This window comes from Rhinopithecus bieti, unplaced genomic scaffold, assembly GCF_001698545.2.
Source record: "Rhinopithecus bieti isolate Rb0 unplaced genomic scaffold, ASM169854v2 scaffold_4964, whole genome shotgun sequence".
In the NCBI taxonomy this organism is placed as follows: domain Eukaryota; kingdom Metazoa; phylum Chordata; class Mammalia; order Primates; family Cercopithecidae; genus Rhinopithecus; species Rhinopithecus bieti.
In genome coordinates this window covers 560,135-568,902 of record NW_016804590.1, presented here as the reverse complement: position 1 = coordinate 568,902, position 8,768 = coordinate 560,135, and the positions used below count along the sequence as shown (strand labels likewise).

At 34.6% G+C, this 8,768-nt stretch overlaps 1 long non-coding RNA gene across 1 annotated transcript in view; it reads right to left on the bottom strand.

Moving 5' to 3' along the window:
• Window positions 1-8,541, bottom strand: part of LOC108527803 (uncharacterized) — a 17,288-nt gene extending 8,747 nt beyond the window's left edge. The window contains exon 1 of the long non-coding RNA XR_001884933.1: window positions 8,494-8,541. This is a non-coding gene — a long non-coding RNA (uncharacterized LOC108527803). The remainder of the gene's footprint in view (window positions 1-8,493) is intronic.
• Window positions 8,542-8,768: the final 227 nt, after the last annotated feature.

Below are 8,768 nucleotides of genomic sequence, written 5' to 3'. Positions count from 1 at the left end.
GTGTTAGCCAGGATGGTCTCGATCTCCTGACCTCGTGATCCGCCCGTCTCGGCCTCCCAAAGTGCTGGGATTACAGGCTTGAGCCACCGCGCCCGGCCGAATACATTTAACATAGCAATAATTTTAAGTATGAAACTTAAAAAAGTGCTACTTCTACTTGCATAGAAATAGAATATAACATCTCCATAAGTACAAGTGAAACACTATAACATAGTAATTAAAGTAGTAGCAAATAAAATTTTCCATGTATTGATATATTACATAGATTATTTAGTCAACCTTAACAGTGCACCAAGTAGGTATTGCCTTAGTATTAAACAATCTTATTATTGTAGGATATAAGACATATTTAATATAAATTCAAATGTACTTCTAATTTTTTAGAAGTTATCTCCCTTAGAGGAAAGAAGAATTCACTTCTTCTGTGTAACTGCTTGACTAAGAGTTAGGTCTTCTACCCTTGGTCTGAGACTGACACCATTCCTTCCCATAGTTCTCCAGTCTTTTAACTGCCTGAACTTCACCACTGACTTTTCTAGGTTTCCAGTTTGCAGAGGACAGATTGTTAGACTTCTCAGCCTCATAATCAGATGAGCCTTTTAGGAGTTTTCCTCAAGCACACAAGCAATCTAAGATATTAATGAAAACAACAACATAAATTTATTTCAAGGTAATACAATTACACTTTCTGATCAGATTTCAGTGTTTTAATTTCTCATTTAAAAAAGCAAACAATTCCAAAGCACAGATCACAAATAACTTTTACAGAAGTTCTAACCCTTACTCCTCAGCCTTCCTTTTTGCGGGGAAGTGTATGTAATGATTTAATAAGTAAAAGTTGTTTTTCATGTGGCTAAGCAAGTTTACACTAGCACTTGAAATAAAAGATCTGTGTAACAAGTAGTATGAATTTTACAGAAGATACACAGAATAGTCCCAGTTAAATCAAAATAAATAATAAGACACCGATGAAAGAGAAAGTATGGATGGAAGTTTTTATCTACAAACATCATCACTGAATGATAGCAAAATCCACGTGAGAGGGCTTAACTAATCATTCCTTGGTGGAATGGGAGACTAGTCACTTGCAAACCGGTAACAGCAATGATTTACAAGGCATCTCTAAATATTAGGACTTCTTTAGTCTACCAAACAAACTTTAATTTAAGATTGAATTCTTATCTAGCATCATTTCAGACCACAGTATTATGAAACTAGAAATCAGTAACAGAATGAATCTTGGAAAATTTACAAATATATAGATACTAACCACATACTCCTAAACAACCAATGGGTTGAAGAAGAAATCAAAATGGAAACTAAAAATATATTGAGACAAACAATAATAGAAACACACCACACCAAAACTGGAATGCAGCAAAACAATTCCAAAAGGGAAATCTATAACAATAATGTCTTGATTAAAAAAGAAAAAAATGCCAAATAAGTAGTCTAACCATATGCTTCAAAGAACTACAAAAAAAGGAACAAACCAAGCCCCAAATTAGCGGAAAGAAAGAAATAATAAAATCAGAACAAAATAAATTCAAAAAAGAACAAAACCAACACAGAAAAAATCACTAAAACTGAATTGTTTTTTATTAAACAAAATTGACTATTCTTAGCTAGTTTATCTAAAAAAGAGAGAGAAGACCCAAGTAAACAAAATCAGAAAGGAAAGTAAAAAAATACAAGAGATGCCTCAGAAATAAAAGAATCATAAGGGACTATTTTGAAAAATTATATGCCAACAAATTTAATAACTGAGAGGAAATGGATAAATTTCTACAAAAAAAGAAAAAAATCAGGATTGAGCCAGAAAGAAGTAGAAAATCTGAAAAAACAAGTAAAAAGTAATGAGATTGAAAAAGTAACCAAAACCTCTCAACAGATAAAAGCCCAGAATCAGATGGCTTCATAGCTGAATTCTGCCAAACATTCAAAGAAGATTTAATACTAATACATTTTAAACTCTTCCAAAAATTAGAAGTGGGAGGAATACTTTCAAACACATTTTATAAGGCCAGCTCACTTGGTACCTAAGTGATGCAGCCAAAGACATCACAAGAAAAAAAAATACTACCGACTAATTTCACTGATAACCATTGATGCAGAAATCTTTAATAAAATATTAACTAGATGAGTCAAACCACATATAAAAATATTATACATCATGAGAAAGTGGAATTTATCTTGGGAATGCAAGGCTAGTTCAATAAATTGAAATTAATCAATGTGATATGTCACATTGGCAGAATGAAAGATAAAAATCAAATGATCATCTCAATTGGTGCAGAGGAAAGAATTTGACAAATTCTAACATCCTCTCTTAATAAAAACTCTCAACAGTTTAAATATAGAAGAAAAGTTTCTCAACATAACATTTATATCCAATTGAGAAAAACTCACAGCTAGCATATATCCAATTGGGAAAAATCGAAAGCTTTTCCAAGAAAATTTTGTAGAAGCAATCACATCCATTCTTGCCACTTCTATTCATCATAATAGTAGCAAGAGCAATCAGAAAAGAAAGCAAAATAAAAGGCTTCGAAATCAGAATGGAAGAAGTAAAATTATCTATATTTGCAGATGACATAATCCTATATGTAAAAAAAAAAAAAAACTGTCAAAGATTTCATACAAAATAACTTTAGAGCTAAAAAATGAATTCAGTAAAGTTACAGGATAAAAAATCAACATTCAAAATTGGTAGCATTTTTCTACCGTAAATAATGACCTGCCAAAAAACAAGGAACAATTTCTTTCACAAAATCATACTCACTAAGATAAAATACTTAGGAATAGATTTAACCAAGGAGTTGAAAGATCTATACACTGAAAACTATAAAACATTGATGAAATAAATTTAAAACTATAAAAATAAATGGAAAGATGACCCATGTTTATGAGTTGGAAAAATAATATTATAAAAGTAACATACTACTTAAAGCAATATACAGATTTAAAGCAATCCTTTTCAAAATACCAATCACATTCTTCCCCAAAATAGAAAAAATTCCTAGTATTTTTATGAAAACATGAAAGACCCTAAACAGTCAAAACGATCATGTGAAAGAAAAGCAAAGTTGGAGGCATAACACTTCTTAATTTAAAATTAAATTACAAAGTTATAGTAATCAAAACAGTCTAGTACTGGCATAAAAACAGATGCATAGACTAGTGGAACAAAATAGAGAGACCAGAATTAAATCTAAACATATATAATCAACTTATAATCAATACAATTTTTGGCAAGGGCACCAAGAGGACCTAATGGAAAAAGGTCAATCTCTTCAAGAAATGATGTTGAGAAGACTTGATTTCTACATGCAAAATAATAAAACTAGACCCTTATCTTACACCATACACAAAAATTAACTCAAAATTGATAAAAGACCTGAATGTAAGACCAGAAGCCATAAAACTCTTAAAGGAAAACACAGGAGGAAAACTCCTCAACATTTGGCCTTGGCAATGATTTTTTGGATATAAACCCAAAAGCTTAGACCACAATAGCAGAAATAAATAAATGAGACTACATCAAACTAAAACCTTCTGCAGAACAAAGGAAAGAGTCAACAAAATGAAATGGCAGCCTACCGATTGGAAAAAAAAAAAAAAATGGAAGCCTTTTATCAGAAAAGGGATTAATATCTAAAATGTATAAAGAAGTGATACAGCTTAATAGTAGAAAAACAAATAATTCATTAAAAAATGGGCAAAAGACCTGAATAGAAATGTCACCAATGAAGGCATAAAAGACACCCACAGATACATGCCAAAGGTGCTCAAAATCATTAATCATCAGGGAAGTGCAAATCAAACAATTTTGAGATATATTTCTTCACACCCATTAGGAAGGCTATTTTCAAAAAAAATTAAAAATAACAAATTTTGGAGAGAGTTTGGAAAGAGAGGAATTTCTGTACATTGTTGGTGGGAATGTAGTTAGTATAGCCTTCATGAAAAACATTATGAAGGTTTCTACAGAAATGAAAAGGATAACTGGCATAAGACCCAGCAATCCCCTTCTTGGACATATACCCAAAAGAAATGAGACTACCACCTGAGAAAGTTATTAGTGTTCTAGTGTTTATTTTAGTGTTACTCACAACAGACATGATATGAAAACAACCCTAAGTATTGATGGACAAACAGAAAAAAAAAAAAAAAAAACCTGGGAGAGTGAGAGATACACACAAACACACACAGGCACACACACACACACACAAACACACACACATATACATAATGTGAAATATTATTTATTTCTAAAAAGGAATGAGATCTTACCATTTGCTACAAAATGGATGAGCCTGGAGAACATTATGCTAAGTGAAATATGCTAGACACAGACAGAAATATATTGCATAATCTCATATATATGTGGAATTCTAAACAAAAATTAAATATACATAGACAGAGTACTAAACAGTCATTCCCAAGGATGGCAAGAGGGGAGGTGGTTGTGGTAAGGAAATAGGGAGATTAGGTTAGGTTAGAGAATACCAAGCAGCAGAGGATACTAAGTAGCAGATATGTTGTATGAACAAATATAGAGATCTGATGTCCAACATAAGGACTATAGAAAATAAAATTGTACTATCATAGGTATTCATGCTAAATAGGTAGATTTCAGCTGCTCTTGCTACAAAGACCAAGAAAAATGAGTAACTACTTGAGATATTGGATATGTCAACTTGTTCCATGATAGTAACTTGCTTTTAGTATCTCTATATATCCCCTTACATTGTGTTGTATACCTGAACTATACAAAATAAATGTTATGTGTGTTCTGAATGTTCTCTTGGCCAGACATTCTTTCATCTTTCTTGCTCTCCTCGGACTTCCCTATTCCCTGAAACACAGTATTGAAACTAGGCTAATTAATAACCCTAAAATGGCCGGGCGCGGTGGCTCAAGCCTGTAATCCCAGCACTTTGGGAGGCCGAGACGAGCGGATCACGAGGTCAGGAGATCGAGACCATCCTGGCTAACCCGGTGAAACCCCGTCTCTACTAAAAAATACAAAAAACTAGCCGGACGAGGTGGCGGGCATCTGTGGTCCCAGCTACTCGGGAGGCTGAGGCAGGAGAATGGCGGGAACCCGGGAGGCGGAGCTTGCAGTGAGCTCTGAGATCTGGTCACTGCACTCCAGCCTGGGCGACAGAGCGAGACTCCGTCTCAAAAAAAAAAACAAAAAAACAAACAAACAAACAAACAAACAAAAAAAACCCTAAAATGGTCTGTAAATGTCCAAGTGAAAGGAAGAGTCACAAGTCTTTCACTTTAACTCAAAAGCTAGAAATTATTAAGCTTTGTGGAAAAGGCTTGTTGAAATCTGAGATAGGCCAAAAGTTAGGATCTTGTACCAAACAGTTTGTCAAGTTGTGAACGCAAAGAAGTTTTTGTGAAAATTAAGTGTGCTACTCCAGTGAATACATGAATAGTAAGAAAGCAAAACAACCTTACTGCAGACATAACAAACATTTTAGTGGTCTGGATAGAAGATCAAGTCAGCCACCACATTACCTTAAGCCAAAGCGTAAACCAGAGCAGAGTCCTAACTCTCTTTAATTCTATAAAGACTGAAGGATGTGAAGAAGCTTCAGGATTAAAAAAAAAAAAAAAAAAAAAAAAAAAAAATTCAAACTAGAAGTTGTTTCATGAGGCTCAAGAAAATAAGCCATCTCCATAATGAAAGTACAAGGTGAAGCAGCAAGTGCTGATATAGACACTGGAACAAGTTATCCACAAGATAGAGCTAAGAGAATTTATGAGAGTGCATGTGCTTAAAAAAATTAATGTAGACAAAATAGCTTTATATTGGAAGATGACGCTATCTAGAACTTTTATAGCCAGAGAGGAGAAATCAATGGTTGGCTTCAAAGCTTCAAAAGACAGGCTGGCTCTCTTGTTAGGGGCAATTGCAGCTCCAAAACTTTGGGCAATTCCAAAAATCCTAGGTCACTTAAGAATTATGCCAAATCTACTCTGCCTGTGCGCTATAAAAGAAATACCAAAGCCTGGAGACAGCACAACTCTTCACAGCATGGTTTGCTGAGTATTTTAAGCTCATTGTTGAGACCTACTGCTCAGAAAAATATATACATATACATGTATTTTTCCAAAATATTACTGTTCATTCACAATGTATCTGGTTGCCCATGAGTTCTGATGAATATGTACACCGAGCTTCATGTTGTTTTCATGCTTGCTAACAGAACTTTCATTCTGCTGTCCATGGACCAAGGAGTCATTTAGACTTTCAAGTCCTATCATTGAAGAAATGCATTGTGTAACATTGTAACTGCCATAGATAGTGATTCTTTTGAAGAACCTGTGCAAAGTAAATTGAAAACTTTCTGGAAAGGATTCGTTATTTTAGATGCCATTAAGAACATTCATGATTCATGGAAGGAGATCAAAAAAGCATTATTAATAGGAGTTTGGAAGAAGTTGATTCCAACTCTCCAGGATTACTTTGAGGTGTTCAAGACCAGTTGAGGAAGTAATTGCAGATGTGTTGGAACCAGCAAGTGAACTAGAATTAGAAATTGAGCCTGAGATGTGGTTGAATTGCTTCAATTTCATGATAAGATTTGAATTAATGAGAAGTTGCTTCTTATGGATGAGTCAAGAAAGTGAGATATTTAAGATAGAATCTACTCCTGGTGAAGATACTGTGAACATTGTTGAAATGACAACAAAGGATTTAGAATGTCACATAAACTTAGGTGATAAAGCAGTGGCAGGGTTTGATAGCATTGACTGTAATTTTGAAAGATGTGCCTAAAATGCTATAACAGCATCTTGTGCTACAGGTGAATATTTTATGAAAGAAAGAGTCCATCAATGTGGCAAACTTCTTTTTTTATTGTCTTATTTTAAGCAATTGTTATAGATAAATCAGCCTTCAGCAACCACCATCCTGATCAGTCAGCAACCATGAACATCTGGACACACCCTCTGCCCTCAATAGATTACGACTCACTGAAGCCTCAGATGATCATTGGCATTTTGTTAAATAATAAAATATTTTAAATGTAGATATGTACATTTTTAGACATAATGCTATTGTGCTATTGTGCACTTAATAAAGTATAGTGTAAACATAAGGTTTTTATTTATTTATTTATTTATTTTTTAATTTTTTGAGATGGAGTCTTGCTCTGTCGCTCAGGCTGGAGGGCAGTGGCACAATCTCAGGTCACTGCAAGCTCCGCCTCCCAGGTTCATGCCATTCTCCTGCATCACCCTCCCGAATATCTGGGACTACAGGCGCCCGCCACCACGCCTGGCTAAATTTTGTATTTTTAGTGGAGATGGGCTTTCACCATTTTAGCCAAGATGGTCTCGATCTCCTGAGCTCGTGATCCTCCCGCCTCAGCCTCCCAAAGTGCTGGGATTACAGGAGTGATCCACCATGCCCGGCCAACATAAGTCTTTTATATGCACTGGAAAACCAAAATTTCATGCGGCTTGCTTTTTTGTGATGGCCTGGAATGGAATCCACAGTATCTCAAAGATAAGCTTGTATTCTAAAAAGAAACAAGGCAAAAGTGTCATCAAGGATGTCCTGCCCTGTACGCATTTCTGGTAATGGCCATAGTCTTAATGTCCCTTTCACCTAGAGATATGTATGGTTAACCATTGTTAACCAAACTGCTACTTGACTTCATAAATAGAAAATAAATAAATAAATAAATGGGAAAAAAATGAAACAAAGCAAGTTAAGTGATTATTTCAGTATCCCCACTGGAAAATTGTGAGTCTGCAGCCATATCCATGGCCCAGTGATGAAAGGGGAGGCCAAGTCCATTGAGAAAGAACTCTGAATTCCACTGGAAATACATACAATTGATATTCCTCTATCTTTCCCCCAAAGGCAACTGCAGTAATTTAGCTTAGTAATGAAACACTGAGTAGGAAAAAAAGCAATATTTTTCTGTAAAACTGTAGGGAGAGAATGTCAGGGAAGAAACTTAAAGATCTAGAGCATAATATGTACCTGCAAGCATAAACCAACTCTGCTTGAAAAATAATTCCTAACTTCCTGTGGAGTACTCAGGTATAGGTATCATACATTGAGAAATTAAAGTGGTATACCAAAATAAAGATTTTTTGGTAGCTATTTAATAAGGGGCTAATTTGACACCAATCAGGGGATCACAAAACCTAATGGCCCCAAATTAGAGTGGAAGATTATGGAAGTCAGATAATAAATGAAATGTGCAAAACCATTTTGATTTTTTTTTTCTTCCTGAGCAAAATTGTGGGTGATATGTCTTCTCGTCTAACAGAATCCCCACATTGATTATAGAAAAATAGATTATGAGCCATGATATTAGGAATGTCCAAGTAGAAGCACCACTCTCCAGGATAATAAACCAGAAACAAAATATTACCGAGAGGAGTTGGGGCGATTAACTTTATGATTAAAAATGTATAAGATGTGGTGATGTAAGTTGCAATCACAATCATTTATCTCACCTGCTAGTCCTTGCAAATTCAGAGATTCTGGCAGGTGCTGCTGAAGATCTGTAATTGTAAGTAGTATCACAAAAAGTAGCTGTAGTACCAGACGCAATATCTTTACTGGAACATATCAATACAGTCTAATATAAAACTCTTGGTCTGGCAAAAACAAATTTTCAATCCACATTAAGATGAAGTTCTGAAAGTAGTTTCCTTTTTATGTGTGGGAAGAACAACACAGTTATACTCTGATGCTTTAGGGCTGTGTTTTGAACTTCTGACCTCTAGAA